A 21,758-nucleotide genomic window follows, 5' to 3' on the forward strand; every position below is an offset into this window, starting at 1 on the left:
ACGTTCCCCCACAGATGGCTCAGCAAAGCCTCCGTACTATACCTCTACCTGCTAATTACATGCTGTGCCTGACTTCACACTTTCTCTTTCCTACAAATGCCAACTTTATAGAAAAGATGAATATGCTTTACATGGAACAATACATCTCCATTCTTCACTCCTTCCAATTTGTGTCAACAGCACAGTACAATGGGCCCACTGTTTATGTACTGGCAATTTAAAGCGTGAAAGCAAGAGATGAAGTGAAAGGAGAAAAGGATGGAAAATTGCCTCTCCTGTCCTTCACCTTCACTGTACATTGCTTATTTGTCTGTGGTAATTGGCCCTTTTAATGTTGCTGGAGAATGCAGGTAGAGAACCCCACCGTGTTATGTGTTTTCTAACAAGACAGCAGAGCAGATTATAGCAAGCAGGAGGAAATCTGATGGATGGATGATGTACGTTACAATGGACTATATTCTTGGTTGGCCACCATGAACTTCCCATTTACATCTAGATTAATCCATTGTGGAGTTGCACGTATTTTCCCGTCACTGGGCAGGCATTTGGCTTTGGTTAAATGCAAGTGAACAGAGATAACATTTATATATGGGGCCAATGTGGGTATAACGTGCCAAAAAATAAGCCCTATATGGGATTATCCAGGGGTTTTACAATGGCCCCATGCAACCGCCTACATAGGTCTGTATACCCAAAAGGGACCGACATGGGTTATGCCAGGGATATCTGGGTACCACCTGGGTATCGGTCCAAGATGGGCATCTTATCTGGGGCCCACTTAAGTTAAGCCACCAACGTGGTTAATTGGCATGGGGCCATAATGGAACCTGTGGATAATCATCATATAGGGCCCATTTTCAACGGATTTACTACAAACAAGGGCCCCACATACAAATATTGGCTTGTGATTATGCATACTAAAGACAGGGATCCCACACATTTTCATGGGCTTAATTTCAAAACGCTATGTCAGCAGCTACACAAAATAAATTTGCCATTATTCTGTTAGGAAGGTTATTCAGGAAAGATTACTGTAATTATTTAATTACAAACACAAAAAATCCAAAACTTTTTCAAAACTTTCAATTATTTTTACTAATTCCATGAGTTTTTTTCCAGGCCCGGAAAATGTTATTGTGAAATTCCATTACTTTTCCAGGTTGTCCATGACTGTGGGAACCCTGCAAAGAAGTAGACTTATCTAGTGGAATTTCTGGACAACCCTAAGCCAATTAGAATAAAAATTACCATAAATACATCCAAAAAGTAGTGGAAAAATATTAATAGTGCACAAAAATACTGTCCTAGTTAAACACTATTTTTTATCCCACTTTGGTAAGATCTGTTTACCAGGCTCCTCTTGCCGGAAGGGCTTGTGTGAGTGAGGTAGCGCTTCTCCACACACCACCATGTTTCCTTGCCAACTCTGCAACCTATAATTATCAAGAGACGGGTGCGCGCGCACACGCACACACACACACACACATTAGGACGCAAATCAAGAGAATTGTTGGGAGGAAAATATGCGGTGATATTGCTCTGAGGGGAACATATATGTATTCTTTTCAGATTTCAGGCAAGTAATCAATATGTTTTTGAGCTTATGAGTAATATTTCAATATATAATTAAAGGAGCTGATCCATGCACATTGACTAATTGTTCTAGCTACAAGATGGCTGATGAAATCCATCCAAAGAAGAGAGAAAGAGAGAGAAAGAGAGAGAGAGAAAGAGAAAGAGAAAGAGAAAGAGAAAGAGAAAGAGAGAGAGAGAGAGAGAGATGGGGGAGCGGTGCCAGCACATCTGGATTTTGATGACTAATTTCACATTCAAAAGGCTGTACTTTATTTTGGAATTTTGTTAAAGTTCATTCTTGCTCCGAGAGGATAAAACATTGAATTGAGCATAAATGGAAAGAGGATGTGTTGAGCGCACAAATAAATATGGGGGAATTTGGGTTTGGATGCAGAGAGAACATCCATTAGTTAGGCAGTATTTTGCAGTTCTTGCTTGCTTAAGCTTAATTACATGTGACATTTTAGCGCTGCAATCACACTAGTACATTGCTGTGAGGGTTCTTATAGCATTCAAAATATATTCACTGTGGACCTTATCAAAATGCAGCAAATGTCTGACTAGCTTGCGAGCGCACGTTCTGTTACAGGGCTCTCAATATCATTCCCTCGCTGGGTAATGCTTGTTCAATAGCATAATACCAATGATCAGAATTCAGCATGCTCCCCTCCAAGATGAGACACTAATTGCTTTATTGATAAGTCTGACATGCCACTGGTGGTTGATGGCTTGCATCATCACAAATTCTGCAAGTATCAACCTGCAATACACAAAGATTAGGCCACACCCACTCCCCTTGTCACCTGCCCCCACCTTTCACCGCAGCAAGTTTTTACCTCACGCTTCTCATTGTATTTCACAGCTCATCTCACTACTAACTCTTACACAGCCGAGCTAAAAATAGGCAAAGAGTTCAGTTAATGACAAAGAAGGTCATTGCCGGCCTCAAAATCTCCGCAAGGTCTGGCAAGGAGCCGGCTGATTGTTCATTTCTATTGTTAGCGACGGCAGACTTAGGAAGATGTTATCCACACATTACGGAGAGATGTGTTGACATCTGTCACCCTGATGATTGATCGCCTGAAGGGGATTCTTCAGTTTGCTACATTTTGGTTGCTGTTTTACAAGATGCAATGTGTGGGTGGGTGGACAGGAGAGCGGTCTATAAATAGAGAAGCCGGCGATGGCGAGGGAGTGATGGAGGCAGGTATGTGTGGCAGCCAGATGGTGCCTTGTGGGGAATATCTCCCAGTGATTTTGTTTGCAAATAGGTCTCTGTAAAGTCGCCGACTCCTCTTCTCCAACTTGCCTGCTGTTATAGGCAGAGCTTTAGGAACTGCCATATCTGATAAAGGTGCTGCAGACTCAAAGATGTCCCGCCGTTTGCCGGAGAGAGAGTGAAAGTGACGCACTGTGACAGGTTTTGTCACTCTCTGAGGCGACCGCCCTACAGATTGTCACAGATAGAAATGGCAGAACCCTGGAAGCAATGACAAATTGTTTTGAGAAAAAGAAGTGGGAGAGAGAGAGTCATGCCAATATCTGTGGCCTACTTCAGCACTGCGGTTGGGGACGGAGGAGAGCGTACCATCACTCAAGATCTTTGCTTTCACTTCCCATAATAGTATGTCTCGGTGTCATGACCCCTCATAAGTGGGGTTCTCTCTGCAGACAGAAACAGCTGCAGATGGGCAAGATGTTTGTAAAATATATATAGATATAAGAGCTAATCATTAAGCAACCTGCACATTCCTAAACATTTAATCTAAAAAGTATCAACCTTGTTTTTTTTACAATGCTTGCACTTGTGCGCAAAAATTTTCATTTAGGTGCAACAGCACATAAGTTACAGGTACACGCAAAATTTTCGCCATGCCTTTTGGCACAGCACTAATGCATTTTAAGCATCGCCTTTTTTTGTTATTTCCCATACACATTCTTAACTTCTTAACACATTATGTAAGTTATTATGTTAAATCACAGCACTGACAAGAAATTGCAAAACCTTCAACTGTGTAACAAATAAATTAAAATGCTTTCCTGGTAAAGCACCTGTCACACAAAAGGACACATTTCATGGAGCCATTGTGCTTTTTTTAACATTTCAATTCAGAACATTGAGGCTCTGACAGCAAAAGCATTGTTCCCCTCCATGCTATAGCCACACTCTTTGCAGTAAGTATAAAGCACAATGTTGGCTGTTTAATCACATTCGAGCTACGGAAATCAGACAAGCAATTCTTTTGGAAAAGCATACATTTTTGCCTTTTTTGCATGTGCTAGTTTTTGGCTAAGAGTCAGACAGGGTCATCGCAGCCAAAGATGTTGGGATGTTAGAAATAGGCATCTTACCTGGGGCAGGGGAGACAGGTGGTGGAGCACTTACCTTTGCAGATTATGTCGGGTCTGGACTGGGTCTTTCATGGTCGGTGACAGGTGTAATGGGCACTGCAGCACTTTCCTGACAAAAAACAAAGCAAAACAAAAAAGATCAATGAATAGTTCTGCTCATTTTGTGTTAAAGGTGTGTTTTAAGTTTGTAATGTGACTCTAGGAGGAGTACAGGGCACTTTTTCACACATAAACGTATGCTTTATGTTTTTACCCACATGCATAGCAAAGAAGAAAATAAGGGCCAGATACAATCATAGGAAGGGTAGAGGCAGGTCTTTGCAGAATGTAGGTGGGTAAAAAAAATACCACAACAAACAAAGAGGCAGACCTTAATGTCAGCTGCACCGATGCGACCAATGAAAATATTTAGCAGCACTTAGATCAGTAGATTTTTGGTCACGTTCTGGGGCCATGTGTTACTGGTTGTAATAGGACTGGATGATATAAAATGTTCTCTTCCAAAACTGTAATTTGAATGTGAGGATGTGAGCATTTATTACACCTGTTGAGATACTGACAACAATCCCAGAGATTGCAGATGATGTATCTGAAACAACACATGCTTAGTTTGTCTGACATCATATAAATGTTGATGATAAGCTGATATTTTCTTCTAGCAAATGTCTGCATCAAAGAAATAATCTTCTCCTCCTGTGATTCTACAGATGCTTTTTGTCGGTCAAATCACTGTACTTTTTTTGTTGCGTGTCATAATATGCATTGCAGAAGCTGTAATCGTTATAGTTTAGTCTCTAAGTGAAGGGTCGACCGATATTGTTTTTTCAGGGCCAATGAGGATACTGATTATTGTTACTTGAGACTGATAACCAATTTGGAACCGATATGCATTTAAAATAATGAAAATATTTCTGTCGAAATTTTCAATTTTAAATATAACAAACTCGAACAAAAAAACTTTGTTTAAATGCCTTTTACAAAGTTCAGTGAAATTTTGAATAAAAGATGAATAATTAGAAATAGCTCCCTAAGGTTTTACAAAGTAAAAGTTCCTCCCAAGCTGACACTTTCTTTGCATGTATTGTAGACTGCCTTCCCTGGTGTTGGTTGAGTGTAATACGCACACTTTTTCATAATTGAATTTTATCGGTGAGCTTTAAAAGTAAACGCTGATACAGATAAATATCAGCCCCGATTATCCGCAGGGCCGATAATCTGTCGACCCCTTCTCTTAATGACAGAAACACAAAACTAACTGTGATGGAAGTAGAGAGGGGTGATGGCGACGCTGGTCAGCGCGGGGCAGGGGCAGCAGGACTCGGCTGAACTATATTTGAGCCAGAAGCTGTTACAGGGTCCTCCACTGCCATCCATTGTGAGCGAGTGTTCGACTGACAGCACTGTCAGCAGCCTGAGAAGACCAATGCTCTGAGGAGCACTAGGATTTTATAACTCTTACCAGGACACACACCTTTACTTTCTCTGTGTGGATGTGAATGATGATGTAAATAAAGGTATGAAAATGTGTGTCTTACAGGTCAAACATGATACTCAGATATCGGACTTCAGTGTGAGGTGGAGGTCAGTCGAGTCAAGTCAGTGCATCAGTTTAAGCGCCAAGTCGACTTTAAACATCATGATTTTGGGGACAGCCTTAATATGCACATGAACAATTCTTTGATTAGAAAAAATAGTAGTCAAGATTCTCTTTATATCATCAGAAGAGCAATCCCTGATCTGCTCCGCTGAGTGAGCGCAAGTACGACATTGTGAACACTGTAACAGAAGCCAGGGTGATTTCACGGAGATATGGGCACATTTTCTGGTTCGTAACAGCTAGCACCACACCAGATAAAGCTCATTTGGGTGTAAAAGCTCAAACAAACATTTTACGAGTACACATATTCAATCTCCAATTATTTTTTAATAGAGCAGCTACAGGTTGATTTTTTTTTTTAATCTCTTGAAGACTTCACTACTTAGGGCTCTTTTGCTCTCCCATCAGTAGCTCAGGAGAAACAGGCTCAGGATTAGACATATGTCTAGAATCATGGGATTAATGAGTTTTTAGTTCTTTCAGAAACTGTGAAAGTTCATATTTAATGAATGAAGTTTGAATTCAAATCAGATATCCGTTTTTGGAATTGTTTTAAAGTTGAGTGTTAGCTTACTTAAGGAGTCAATAACGCCTTGGGAAAATGCATGACTGTAAATGGGACCCTATTATAGAGTATCTGTTACCTTCAGGTAAAACAGACTGCTTTGTTTAAACAGCTCACTCCTCCAGACAGTGAGTCACAGTCCCAAGCCTGAGGGCGAAAACGCTTTGTTGATGAGGTCAGCGACGACCTGTGTTCGCTAACAGAGTGGCCACAAGCAACAGTGTGAAAAGTGGCATTTCAGAATAAAAATTGACCATCAAACCTTTGAGGTGAGGATGGCCTGCGGCAGTGGTAAACCACACAAGTACCATTTCTGTTAACCACCTGCAAGATTAGGCCTCTTGAGATCGCACATCATTCAAAAGAGGAAGTACAGAATCTCAGGTTTTGCTGTGACATGGAGATAACAGGTCAGTGCCACGATCATTAAAAGAGGAAGGTCATAATTGCTGGCATGCATTAGTTGCCTTACCAACAGCAGAGAACCTGAATGCCTCAATGCATTATGCAACCTTGCTGCTGACCACATGCATCTCTCACAGTCTTTCAGCAGGATAATGCAACATGTGACTAAGCATGTATCATTTCAACTGGAAATACCTGCCCAAATAAAGTGTTTCTACCTGTATATCAAGCGCTGGAGGTACAGCACATCATCCTCTACTAACATGGCATGGCTCATGGGGAATAATGCTGCTGCAAACACTGCGAGAACCTTTGTCTGAAAGTTCAAAGCAAAAACAAAGAAGATGGAGCAAAATTGAATAGCTCCAGATAAATCCCTGAGGTCTACCCCCGCCGCCATAAGCAGCAAAGAGAAGGTTAAAATAAAAATAAATTGCATAAATGTTTTTTTTTTTCTCTGAGCCTCAATGTTTTCACTTCGGCAGGGTAGATCCGGCTTTATTTGGTGGGTAATGATATATGGGTTCACACAATAAAAGAAAATGGGAGCACACTTCCATTAAGATAAGCGCTGCAGGCCAAGGAATCCTAGAAATGCCAGTGGCATATTGATTGCATGCCCTGTATTAATAGTAGGGTTAGCTGCTGCCCTCTCAGCCTGGACTTTTCATCCAAAGCCATGGCCCAACAACAATGAGCAGCAATAAAAGCTAAAACCAAGTTTTAACCAAATGAAAAATGGTGTAAGTGCTGAAAAGCTGAAAAGACAATGGTAGTTTAGGGATATGCACAACAGTGCAAAGTCAATAGTGGAAAGGTCCGTTGATTTTGACTTTTTCTTTAAGTGTTTAAGCTCAATGTTTGTTTAAGGCTTTATAGTGTAGATCAGCTACTCTTTTAACTAGTATTACTACCTTGCGACTGTATGCCTCTGTGATCCAGTCAAGTTACAGTTAAAGTTTGCATCCATGTCTGTGAAAACATGGATACTTCACATGAATCTCCCCCGGCAGCACAGAAAATCTATACAGTTAGCACAGTATGAAGGTGGGCACCCAAGATTAGCAACATCAAGTCAAACCAAACGTCTCCCCCTCTGTTCCTGAGTCATGATGCTGAATAATGATCAGAAAAGTCTGTACAAGCAAGTGAGCATTATGTCACAGGGAAGTCATGCTGACTTTGACCTCTTGGATGTAAAACGCTATCACTTTACAATTTTATCCTATTAAACATTTTTATCAAAAGTTGTCATAATTAGTGTATGAATTTTTGAGTTATGGATAAAAATGTGTTTTGTGATAACCTTTATCCTTCAACCACCAAATTCAAACCAATTAATCAATGAGTCCAAGTGGATATTTTTGATATTTTTTGGGGGAAATTCTTTCAAAGCCTTCTTGAGATATCACATTAACAACAAGGTCACACTGACCTTTGACCACCAAAATCAAATTATTTGGTTGTTGCATCCAAGTGGACGTTTGTGCCAAATTGAAAGGAACTCCTTCAAAGCGTTTTGGGGGTATCACATCCATGGGATTAGGATGGACGGATGGACAGACGGACAATCTAAATCATAATGCCTCCGGCCACGGCTATCGCTGGTGAGGAGGCAGAAAAATGCTTTTTAACCATCGCTGGTGGTTATTTAGTCATCATGTCTGTTACATTTTTTTTTTCCTGTGAGTGATGATAAATGTGTCAGAAAAAACGGCTATAATTTCTCTACTAAGCACAGACTGTTAGCAAGTGGATATTATGGGAGATGTGGTCATATGACACTTGCTCACTGTGACTCACATTAACAGGCTGGCTTTGAACTTGTGAGTAAACGTAGCCGTGAGTCTGTGTAACAGCACAGTGTTATAGGGTACCATGAAAATTCACAAGCAGCCAAAAAATGAATCACTTTTGGCAGGGAGCGATAATTAGAAATTAACATCGATTATTGATCAATAATCACATACATATATTTCTGGATGCCAGCTAATTAACATCATCAACTATAAGCATGGCAATACAGACAGGCATGGCAATAAGAAAACAAGCCTGTGAGCCCAGAGCACATTGGTTAACTGTCCTGCATTGTAAAAGGCAGGAACAGTGAATTTACATTTTCGTGAGGGATTTATTCTTTCTGTTGTTGGCATGTTGTTGATGGATATGTCTTACTTCATCAGGGTGTATGAGCTCTGCATGAGAACAAGGACAGCTGCTACACAGTAGAATAGTGCTGCTGTTAAAAAAAAAAGTTATAGCCATGCACAGCAGATTCATGGCTGACGTTTGAATGAAAGAAGGCACACACTCACATAATTTATAATAACCGAATACATTATTGCATATGGAGCGGAGCTGCAGATGTGGCCTGAATGTTGAATACTTTTGCTAACATGTCCTGGCGCATTTATCACAGTATTTCTGCTACACATTGCTTACAACTGCCTCCAAATTATTAGTCCATTCTACATACTCACAGCATGTGTACATATTTTCGTAGATAATGCTGAGATTTTCTTCACCACAAAACCAACAGCACCGGTTGTTCAAATGCTTAAAACAACCTTTGTCCATGTTTTCCTGACAAGTGACCTTTTGAGGCGACGGGAATAATGACTGTCCTCTCTCGATAGAAAAGGCAGAAGTGGTGTGAAGTTATTACACCTCCATGAAAAGGTTTTGGAAGCAGTTTGGGGAGGATAGTTGACAAGTACATGACTTTCATAACACATTTTGTAGCCTGTCTCCTTGGGTTTTTCATGAAAAAGAACTCCATTTCCTATAGTTTGGAAAATACATTGTCAAACAGGATTTCTTTTGCGATAGCCATTCAATGTATTTACATTCAGTAATGATCTCTTTATATAGTAGTTTTTTGTTTTTTTTTGTGGCTGCCATTCACAAGCTGAAATTGCAATGCCTTCCCCCTCTCAAGGAATTCACAGTCAACCATGCAGCACAGTTTTATCTCAGCCATGCTGTTCACTCTTCACTCTTTGTTCTGCATTAGAGTTGCATTATTTTTACTGAGAAATCCTTACCATCAAGAAGTGTTTACTGTAATATTTAATGTGCAGTGTTGGAGGAGGTATTTAGATTCTTTACCAAGTAAAAGTAGTTATACAACAGGTATGTTAGTACAATCAGGGCAATGTATTTATATACTAAAAGTACTCATGCAGAAAAGTTTAAATACATTTAATAAATATAAATTATGAAATTAATAAATATAAATATGAAATTAAGCTGGAACCATGATGTATTTATTTATTTATTTAGCATTAAAAAACGGTTATCAAAACAGTTACCAATAAATGTCCTAAAAAAGTAAAAGAGTAAAAAGTACAATATTTCCCACTAATATGTAATGGTGTAGACGTTTACTGCGGGAACTGCAGCACGTCTGCACTAGTACATAGCGATGGTTGCTTCATGCTTAATATAAGACAAACAGTGACAGTAAGCAGCTATCACTGAACTCAACACCAATTATGTCAATAATGAAACCATCTGGAATATTGTGAACACACAGAGCAAAACAACAACCGCCTCATTTATATACCGAGATCTAGTGTGGCTGGATGTTCGCAGCAATTGTAACTTGTTGACACAGGTGACAGTAATGTCAACAACTGGAAGGAGTCTGGCAGCTGTCATGGATGATACCTGAGTGATTAACACTAAGCGGCATGGCAGAGTCATCCAGTTTTACACATCCACACATCTGATCCTCTGGCAACAAGCCGTATATTCACATCTCCTTTTCTCTTCACCAGCAGAGGTGATACATGTACTGCAGAATCTTGTAGGGAAAACAGTGAAAACATGTTCGCTGATTTAAAAAAAACTAATAATAAAAAAATAAGAAGGAAAGCCGTCGGGGTATTTTTTTGTACCTTGGTGTATTCTTCCAGGTTTTTGGGGGTGTGTAAATCCATTTACACCCCTGGAATTGTGCAATAACACCCACTGCTGCCGCATGGAAACTGTCATTAAGCAATATCATCTGTCCCCAGCCCAAGAAGACAGACAGTGATAGGAGCCATAACAGGAATTTGGAAAGACGGATTTTTAATTACAAAAAGAGAGCAGGTGATAGCTTCTGCGTGGTAACACTAGACATGGATCATTTCTCACACAACCATAAATAGAACTCTCTGTCTTGTTGGCTGAAGGGAGTGGATACTGCAAAATATTTTGCTGAGTGGGGTGTTTGCAGTTTCATCCTCACTTATGATAAAGGCATTGATGGCTGCCTGTGACTGTATGTGAGCGATAATGTGACTGCGACTGAGGTGCAAATCAACTCTGATGTTGTGAAGACGTCTTATTGTAGGCTGTATTTTTTCAAAGATGTGAATATGTTCCTCGCTGATACAAAAGCGGAACAAAGCTGACAATGAGATCCGGAAAAGCTGCGGAAGTTAAATGTGAAAATAAGTTTGGATGAAGAAGATTATTTTCCTGCCAATCAGTCTTTCGCCTGCTGCCTGGCCGTCTCCCCTCTTTCATCCGTCTGTCCCTCCATCCATACTCCATCTTTCTTATGTTTTGCTTTGAATAATGAGGGTGTATTATGACTGCTAGAAGTCGTGACTATAGAGGAGGAATGCCTGTTTGTTTCAAAAAGACCAACATGAGGACATATACAACATGCATAAATATTTGTTTACATCTATCTAAACTCATATTTGCCTGAGAACCAATTTTTTGCAGGTTTTTGCACCACATAAGATCTTGACGAAGACTGAGGTACAATTTAATTTGTAGTTGTCACAATAAAATGTGTAAAAGCAGTTTAATTTAACAGCTGAGACAAAAACAACCAAGTGCACCCTATTTTCCTTTCAGTTTCTGTTCTTTTGATACCGACCAAAATAATGCTAATGCCAAGTTGACTATTTGAACTACTGCTTTTATAGGTCAGTGCCTCTCCACAATAGCATAGCGCCAATAAGCAATACAAAATCAACAAGCACTTACAGCTTTTATTCCATCATAAACTATATAATAAGACATGTGCATACTTAACTTTCAGTCAACCTTAATTTATGCTTAACTATACACAGCAACTCATGCAAACAGGAAAAAACTGTTTATACTGCGTTGTGATGTTTTTTTGTACTCACATGTTAACAGCAGTTTTTAGTATTATAGTATTTACTACACAGTAGGACTGCACGATGTGAGGAAAACAATGGGATTACATTATTTATATCGTAATGATGTGAATTGCAATAAATAAGTAGATATGCGCTCACTTCTGCCTCTCTGGTTTCAGTTTACTGCTGAATAGAGTTACAATGATGAGTTCATTGACTCAGTCTACTGAAAGAAATTTGACATTTTTGTTGTAATTGATTAATTGTTTCTCTAATTTTTCAAGTAAAATATCAAACATTATTGGTTCCCGTTTTTTAATGCAAGAATCTGCTGCTTCCTTTGTCATTTATGATATCAAATGAATGGGTATCGGACTATTGATGGGACAAATTATGCGAATTGCCAGGGTCACTATGAGCTCTGGGAAATTTTGATGAGTATTTTTCACAATTATTTGAAAATAATAATATATAATTTAATGAAAATAATTATTAGTTGGTGCCCTACTACTTCAGTTTAACAAATTGCCTGTTGAATTTTTTTTAAAAAAAATGATTTTTTATCAAACAAATTAAACTGAATACAAAAGGTACTGATAAAAATATAAAGAAAGATTCTATTTTAAAGAGAAGTTTTCTCTGATACTCTTTCAACTATCTAAAAAAAAATCCCCCTGTGCAACACCGCAGTCTTTTGCAATGAATTTATCGTGTAATTTATAAAATATAAAAATAATGCACACCAAGGGTTGTACTGGGGTGCTGATCACAGGCAGCAGACTTGAAAGTAGAAAACAAGTGTAACACATAAAGGCGAATGTTTTATTCAGATGCACAAAAACTGGAGAGCCAGCTGTGTAGCTGTACTTTGTATGTGTTTTTTTTTTTCTTTTCTCAGGGTAGACTTGCAGCTTATCTTCTTACTGGTTGGGCCTGGAGACAAACTGGCAGTGTGAAGTGTCAGGGTGAGGGATTTACTGCTGGATTGGGCTGAGCCGGCTCCTGTAGCGTTGTATTCTCCTCTGCCGGAGAGATTCTCCCCTTTTTTCCCCAGCAAGGGTCAACTACGTTTACCCTCCAACCACACACACAAAAACATACACACACACTCACCGTGCTCTGACAAACTGTAATCATTTTAGACCTTCACTGGCCTTCTACAGAAAGACACCATGTTGTTAATGAAAACTCTACTGAGTCATTAAAATAGGTCAGTGTGGCCTGGCTGCGCTCACATGTGCACCTTTTTTCCCCCGCATGTGACCAGCGTGACCTGACAGTACTCAGGCCTAATCCGAGCGCTATCTCAGGAAAGCAGACAGACTGAGGAGCCCCGTAGCGTGGCACTACCATCTTTCTCTGGTCATTACTGGCGCTAGGCCTCTCAACAGAGATAGAAGCAATGAAGGAGAACCTCAATAAATGATCGGTGTGCTCTGCCAGAACTGACGCACGCTGCATCTGCTACCTCCCTGTTGCTGGAAGACAGAGTTCCCATCTTGCTCCCTCACTGATTGTACAACCCATAACCTCTCCAGCATAATAGCATAAACCTCCCAAATTTGCCATGACAAGTCTTTGCAGTCTAATGACCTAAATTTGGCTAAGAAAGTGGTTTATTTTCCAGACCTCAAGGACGGCTGAAGCCCACCTCTTCTAAAGTCCCAGAGGGATAAATGAGGCCCATTATGCAGTGAAGTTAGTAATGATGCTTTTGATTAGTGAGTTGTCAGGAGGTATTGGCCCTATGCTCATCATAGTGTTGTTTAGCACTTTAAGGCCTCCATAAAGATGAGTGTTTTTTTGAGAAAAGATGAAAAAGCAGGGGGCATGTGCCTAATGAAGTCTCAGGCTTATAGGCCCTCTCATGACAGGATAATTACACCAAATGCTTCCAGCGAACACTTCAAAGGACACTTCATCCCTGTGCCAACACCATGCAACGCATCTCACCAATCAGGAGAGCCTGACCTAAATCAGGTTCCCCTGGCTTGTCTGTAATGTCTCCTGCCTACAGACCCACTGGACCTCTGCAGACTCAACTGCAGAAGAATCACATCCACGCTCACTGTAATTGAGGTGTACATTAAGAGTGAATTCATCCTTCTGACATTGCTAAAAAAGAAAACATATCAATAAATTTTGAGGATAAGCGGTAAAAATGTGTGGCTATATCAAAGTGATAGTCCACAAAAAAATTAATCTAGCTATATTTCAGAGTTTAGGGCAATATACTATTTTTTTGTGAATTGCTATAGAAAACGATACATTGATCGTGGTGAATTTCCATTATCATGAATATCTTACCCAAAGAGACTGCTGGGCAATCAACAATCTCTGAAGACTCTGCAAAAACAGGCTGCTTACACTCCAACCTTGAAAACACAAAAAGATCTTAATCAAGCGTTGGTATATTTTATAAGATGTCATTGTAAATAGTTGAAATCCCGGGCTTTTTAAGATAGTTTGATTGTTGGTTTTTACTAAAAAGGATGTTCCAAAAGATGTAAAGTGATTCAAAAATGTGTAAATACCATTTTAAGAGTTTTGAGCATATTTAGATAATCAGGATAATATCCTGAGTCACAATTATTTTGAAATTTTCCTATCATCCCATACATTATTTTTACATGGAGTGACATTAGCCCCTTTTACATTGCCTGTATAAGGTGGGAATATCTTGCTGTTATGCCCCTGTGCTGTTCTGTATATAAGATATGACCACAGAATGGGGGGGTCAGACCTTTCTCGCCTTTAAGCTGCCAAAAGAAGGTAGTAACAGCACGTAAATGGTGTCTGTATAAACAGGACAGCCAGCAGAACAGGACCATGGGCAAGATGGGTGTGACATTTTGACAATGTGTTATGTGTTCAACCCACTGCGGGGTATTTAAAAAGCAAGTAGTAGCAGTAAGTGGCCACAGAAGAAAAGAGGCCGTAAATGACTGAAAATTGGGAAAGAGTAAGATTCAGGAGCTTCTTGCCTTCCAAGCAAAGGCCAAGATTAGCCGCCATGTAACAGAGAAGGTAAATGACTGTTATGGTCATGTTATGTCATTATAGCACATTTTCTATGTAAAAAGGGCTCTTAAAACACAAACTTCTTGTAAGCTTCAAATGTGGTTCTACTTAAATTTGTCGTCTCCTCTGTCTTAAAAAACGGAAGTCATGGTCAGGTTGAAATCGCTGGTGTCACAATAGATTTTTAGTTTTCCCAGCAGAAAGAAAGCATCACATGTAAACTTAATTACTTACGTTTTTGGTCTAAATACTCTGAATCTGTCTCAATCTTCAAACATGACTTTGCTCAGATTTCGAGTATGCACATGTATTGGTCTGTGTACGCGGTCTGCTTAATAAACCTGCCGTGAGCTTTCCTGTAATTTGGCTCAAGCTCTGGAGCCAACAGCACTGTGCAGATATTGCAACCATCTGCATGTTGTTCACATACTGCTTGGTAATATTAAGTATGTAACGAGAAATTCAAAATGCTCCCGAAGTGCTGTTTCATCCAATAGTGAATAAGATGTCTGGAAGAGATTGCACACATTTACGAGTCACTGGACAATTTTTATAGTGAATCCAGTAAATATTTTCTTTCAGAGTAAGTCGGGAATGATAAATTAGCTGCTGGGGGATAAGATAAATCATATCACCACAACGTGAGTGGCTTGGATGGTCCCCTCTTCACGTCTTGAGGGGAATTAAATTGAGGGGAAGTAAGCATGGGGTAAGGAGTAAGAAGAAACTGCAAATCTGCAGGAGCTAACTGCATTAAAACAATATTTGCGAACGTTTTTAGTTACGAAGCCAGCATGCAAGGCTATTTTGATAATTGCTGAGACTTCCTAACTGGCATAAACCGCTTCCAGTGCTGAAGTGTTGCACAGGGAAAGGCTGGAAATCTATTGTGACATGTTGAGAAAGAAATAACACTTAGATGTGTTTGATGGCTCCACTGAACACATTTTAGATTTTCCCATGAAAAAAGCAAAGCCATGCTAGACGGCGGATGCTGCATAATTAACAAACAAGCACTGCAAACTTCTCTCGGTCTACTCGGAAAATGACTCCTGGAAGAACGGGTGGCACAGGAACAGATGGAGAGAGGCCACTTGAACACAGCGTAATGAAGCGATCCACAGAAAATTCACTCATACGGCATGCATTTCAAATGAACCCAGTGAGGGTGTTATGTCTCATTTATTTTGGTAACTCACACCTGATGTATTTTTTACACATGTACAAAATGCATTGCTACAGATGCTGTATTTAAGAGTTGTTTTAATTTGCTGATAAATACTAAAAAATGCAATAAGGCACCAACTTGGAAAATATGATATTATGATCATTAGAAACTTGTTAAAGATGCACTTTTACATCGTTTGTGTGTAAAAAGACTTGCAAAAGTTGGCAACGTCCATCTGTTTACTAGACAGCTAACAAAAATCTTTTCATACAGAAAGCCATCAATGCACATCAAAACAAGCTCTTCTCGTTCAACATCTGTTTAAAGATCATCAGAGTGATTAGAACATGTGGTAGATTTTCCACTCCTCATCAGAGGCAATTTTACACCCAAATTTTCACATTTGCTAATCCTGACCTCAGCCTGTAATTTTCAGCAACACATTAAACATTAGTGGTGGGGAATAAGTTATTCCACTACTAATGTTCCTCTGCATTTTCAATTAGCATTAACAGAGGACAGGCGCTCACTGGGGTAAAAAAGAAACAGGTACCCACTCAGGATAAATAAATCATGATACCAGGTGGAGCTGAATATTAGAGAGAAGGACTCTTGTAATGATAGTGGATAGTATGGAATCTATTTCCCAAATAACCACTCTGCCTGAGAAGAGGCTCTTCTGGGATTTGTCTTTTTTTCTTTTTTTTTTTACATTACTGACCATCACTCTGTAAGATTATCCTTGTCTGTCTTTTCCATCACTGCACCTCTCTGCCACAGACAAGGCTCCAAGTGGCCTCTTTCGCTATGACCCTCAATTACCCGGCCCAATCATCTCAGACAGGTGTTAAGGTACAGTAATAAACCCTCGCCTGATGCTGCTGAGGCTGCTGAGGCTGCCTCTCTTTTAAAGCGCCTCTGAGGGCTCTGAAATGACTGAACTCAGTGTTGGTCAGGTGCAGTGGCCACAGTTGACTTGCGGCTGCCAGCTGATAGTGAAAAAGGAAAAAATATAACAATACCACTTATTGCTCTGTATGAACTGTATAAACAAGATCAGACATGCTTAGAGCTGGCCAGGCAATCCCTGCCTCTACACTGAATATTCTGAAATATTATTGAAAAAAATGTTTGCTGACATTTCTGTGCTTATCACTCAAACACTGACTCACAGAAACTGTTATATACATCGTCATAGTTTTTAGCAGCCCCACTAGAAACCATTTACGGTATAAAAAGTGAGTTGTCAGCGCAGGCATTGAGAGAAAATTAAAGACTGAAGATAAATTCAAATCCCCAGCACTTATATGCATGCTTACACTATACATTACTGCTCAACTGTGTTGCAAATGGAGTCTTTTCAGTCACGAGGATGTGCCATCACTGCATCATAAACCTTTGAGAGTGGTGGCGCCATAAAGTCCACAGGGGATACACAGAAGTTTATCACAGCTTCAAGCTGCATTACCAGAATTTTCAGGAAACAAAGTAAAAGATACTTTGCTATATTTCTTATTAGCAGTCAGTAAGAAGATATCAGAGAGTTTAAATATGTAACTTTAGGTGTTATCTTCCCACACAAGTGCTTCCATTGTCACCGAGTGATAAGACTCGTGCACAGGATTATTAAGTGTTGCCACAGTAAACTTAATTGCATATTGTGCAAAGGTGGAATTTCTACTCTTAAGTGGCCTGTTATATCACAGTTGCACTTTGGGGCCTTCCATACGATAATCTCAAAAAGACATTCACTGATGTACAGGTATGGTGTACAGGTGTTCCTCTGTAACAATGTTTCATTGTAACGTCACATAATTACCTTCGCCTTCTATTTTTGACTCTCGTACATTTTCATAATGCATTTTCTATTTTTAACGCATTGTGCGCGTTGTTAATGACTGCCTCCTGATGTGTTCATTCATCCTTTGTGCTAAAGCTATCTGCTCCTCCTATTCACTCCATAGCTCCTTCATCACACATTCTCTGACTGGAAGAAAAAGCACAGACGAGTGTTCATTGTTGCTGCATAAAGCGTGTGCTGCATCGTGACCTAGAAAGATTCGGCAGAACCCTTCGAGCTCAGACACTTATCAAGCTAAATTAGCCTACATACCGCAGGCAGGGGTCAGGCTAACCAGCGGTGGGGGCTGGCGCAGCTTACCGTTAACACTCAGCAATGCATTTGAAAATGGAAAATAAGCAGGGTCATGATCCGCTGCAGAGAAACAACAGCAACATTTGGGTGATGTTCCGCGACCAGGAACTGACAGTTCCTTTAACTTTTCCTTTAAAATGTCACAGTATGGTGTTTGCGTTTCTTAATATAACTATAAAGGACATTTATCTAAAAAAAGACTTCCTGTTCATTGCAATTACTGCTAACCAACCAAACAGTCTATATTGGTGTCATGGCAAAGCTTGTGAAATACATTTGACAGATAATTTCTTAACTCATTGATTAAATTAAATCCCTCGCTCAAGTTGTGTAATCACGTAAACAAAGCGATTCAGCCTCCTCCAGGCCTGAGAAATGTCTTACATTAACAACTCCATGAGTAAAAAGTCGGCAAATCACACAGCAAACACGTTGAGTAATTCAAGGATTAGAGGATTCATAGAGCCCAATTCCCTCCGGGCAGACTGCCAATAGAGAAGCACGGTCCAGGTACTCGTGAGGTGCACGGTGCCACAACAGGCAGATCTGCAGAGAAGCTCATTGACAGATGAGCCAATGCCATGCATGCAGACGTTTACAGCCAGATATAAATGCAGGTGGTGTGACTTAACAGCAGAAAATATCTTTTAAAAAAAAGGATTCAGAGTCAGCTATATATGGTGCAGTATAGTGAGGGGGAATAGCAGCATCCTTCCCAGTCTCCTTCTCTTCAATTTGCTATGCAAGTGTTCTTTATTTTTGATTCAAGGACTCAGTGTGCAAATTTATGCTAGATTCAAATCATCATCTTGAGTTATTTGTACAAGATCATCAAGCTCATGGATGTCAGTTGCCATATTTGCGGTGGAGATCACCTGAGCTTTTGGTGAGCACGTTATCAGTGTGTTTGCATTTACAGCCTGAGACTCATAATTCCTCTTTTAGAGTTGGACAGAGAATGAATAAGTATTTTAATTCTTACACACAGAGATAAGACTTAGTGCTGTTGATACAAACCATACTCATTTGCAGTCATAAGAGCCAGAAAGGAGCAAACACTGCAAATAATTACAGAGGCATTAAAAAAGGATGATGTTCCACAAAGTAAAACTACACTTTCTCTGCTATTCAGCTGCAATTATGTTGCAAACTCATATGCGCATGTTTCTAAAAAAAAACATTTGGATTTTAAACCACCGGCTTAATTGCTGAATGGTTTGGGGAAATGTATCATTTACTAGCAGCCTGAAAACTGAGTGTTTTCATTTTACAATAGATTGTTGTTGAGAGCAAAACATGCTGATTGAAGGTGCTAAAATGTCAAGTATAGAGGGCTTAGATTTTAGGTGTTGTCAGCAAACCAGTGTGATTTCAGCTCAAGTGCTTTCTATTCATCAAACACTCACCGCTGGGGCTGCTGGTGACAGAAGCATTGAGGTTAATTCCGAGTTAACGATGAATTAAATACTTTTACGGCACACGTTCCCGTGCAGAAGGTAAAATTTTGAGTTGATTTTGTTTGACATGGACATCACAATAGTGCTGGAATTACAATGTACATCAATGTGCAAGCGTCAAAAGCGCTGGGTTAAGTGTGCGAGTGCCATAAAGCTTTGTGTCTGTGTAGGTTCATCTCATTCATCCTGGTAGCTGCAGTACAGCATCAAGGCAAAATGAATGAGCCACTGGTCTGAGGATGTACTGCTTTCAGCACTCATCTAAAAGGCTTCTTCAGTTGTTCTCTCTCTCTCTCTCTCTCTCTCAGAGCTAGAGAAGCCTCTTTTATGAGTCGCAACACGTCTTCACTTCTACATCCTCATTCCAGCGGATATTTAATTCTGTCTTGATGTTGCATAAAGCTAATTTACAACACCTGTCCACAGGAGGCCTTGGCGGAAATAAAAACAATTTTAAAACCATGAACAAACAATTAAGGATTTATGGATGAAAAGTAGTGCAATGGCAAGCTGTAAAGGCAAACACAGATCTATTAGCAGTTGTGAATAAATCTTAGCTTTTGTTAAACCTGCCTGTGGGGGGTAAATCAGTGGGATGCAAGGCATCTGGAAATTTTATGAAATGTAGTATCGGGTAAGCTGTCACAGCGATTTATATTAAAATGAGTTTCACCATTAGTACTCTTGTTTAAGTTTCTTTTACCCTTTTGTCAACTTTTGTCATTATAGTGAGTGTATTTACATAGTGTTATATGTGTGAAAAGGGAGATCAGTATGCATTTTGCATTGTAATGCTTTTCAAAGTACCAGAATATGAGTAATGATGAACCCCTTGTGAGCATTAAACAGGCCCTGTGGACTTTACTTGTAAACAAACAAAATTGAAATTTACATTCACCAAATCATATTGTATGTATCGTTGAGCCGAGTGCATTTACTTCCTCATAAAGCCGTTTTGAAGTATCTGCAACTTCAACAGTCTTCTTCTTCCCTGCTTCTGTGAGAGCATCACTGACCATCTCACCGTGTAACAAACACCTGTTGATTAGTGGAACAGTGTGTCACCTTTTTTCCTTTTTGAAAGCACGAGGTAAATGAAACAGGGACTCGCTCATCAAAATCCAGCTCCATCTCAGTATTAGGTCTACAGGTCTAAAACTCTTTTAATCCATGCAGTGGTGGTGCAAAGAGCCCGTTTTACTGTCCTGCTAATTGTGTTGCCATGTAAAAATCACATCAGAAGTGCATATGACACATACTGTGTTCTAATGACGCAACCTAAACCACTACAGATGATCACAGATACAGTGGCCAAAACATTTCATCGCGATTGATCCAGAAGTTGTTCAGGTATTTCTGGACCAAAGAGGTGGACAATCTGGCAACACTGTTATGCAGCTAAAATAGATATATAGAAACATATGGTTCTGAATTCAATCTCTTTCTGCCTTGCAATTTGTTTCTCTACTAGAGATGGACATTTAAACGTTACTTATTATAAAGTACTTAGGGAAGAGTCCTTTATAGTAAGTAATTTAAATGGGGAAAAAATGATAAATCAAACATAAGAATAGGGAAGTGAATTGAAATGAAATTAATTTATGCAGAAGGAGAAGAGCTAACGCAGCAGCAGTGGCTAATATCCAACATGGAGCCATTTAATGGTCCTAATAAACTCACACTGACACCAGAGTGGCTCAACTCCGGTGTTATATCAGTTATCAAGCATTAGGTAACGTTAGCTATTTGATGCTAACAATTAGTGCTGTCACTTGTCATTTGTCCCTGCCTCCATCAAACCTGTAAACAATGCTGCCTAGGGCTGCAGGGATTGTGCAACAATTCAGTGATGTTTTAACTGCAGGGTTTGTGAAATATGTGTTATGTGCAATGTATGTGCAATTTTGACTGTGTGCAGTTAGGTAGGATGTGGTATAGCTTGTGCTGTTTTTTTTTTCATATATGGTTTGTCTCACTGTGACTGTAAAGGTATTAATGGGTGCAGCATCTGAGTCCAAGACAAATTTCCCTATGGAGAGAATTAAATGTATCGCATCATATCGTATCATATCGTATGGTGTTGCATGTCATCGCATCACATCGTATCACTCTGTTTGTGTAGACACGCTCTCACATAACTGTCCCCAGCACAGAGATCACACTCTGGGTGTAGTTTCTGCCTAGTGTCTCAGAATAAATAGAGAGGGGTTAACAGCGAAGCGCTGAGCAAAGCACTACACTGCACGCAGCTCTACTATGAAAAAACAAAAAAAAAAATGTATGCTTACATGAGGGAGGTTGGGCAGCGCTGACTCCATATTGTACAAATACTGATGTCCAAATCGACAACTGAGTACT

At 39.7% G+C, this 21,758-nt stretch overlaps 1 protein-coding gene and 1 long non-coding RNA gene across 3 annotated transcripts in view; one reads left to right on the top strand and one right to left on the bottom strand.

Annotated features, from left to right (window-relative positions):
- The window catches only part of insyn1 (inhibitory synaptic factor 1), a 55,226-nt gene that overhangs the window by 31,996 nt on the left and 1,472 nt on the right, over positions 1-21,758 (top strand). The gene's annotated exons all lie outside the window — the stretch shown is intronic.
- LOC148190443 (uncharacterized) overlaps positions 3,960-21,758 on the bottom strand; it is a 98,782-nt gene continuing 80,983 nt past the window's right edge. Inside the window, exon 4 of the long non-coding RNA XR_015776958.1 lies at positions 3,960-4,036. This is a non-coding gene — a long non-coding RNA (uncharacterized LOC148190443). The remainder of the gene's footprint in view (positions 4,037-21,758) is intronic.

Source organism: Plectropomus leopardus, chromosome 1, assembly GCF_026936395.1.
Source record: "Plectropomus leopardus strain MGB_pleo_1.0 chromosome 1, ASM2693639v1, whole genome shotgun sequence".
NCBI classification, from domain to species: Eukaryota; Metazoa; Chordata; class Actinopteri; order Perciformes; family Serranidae; genus Plectropomus; species Plectropomus leopardus.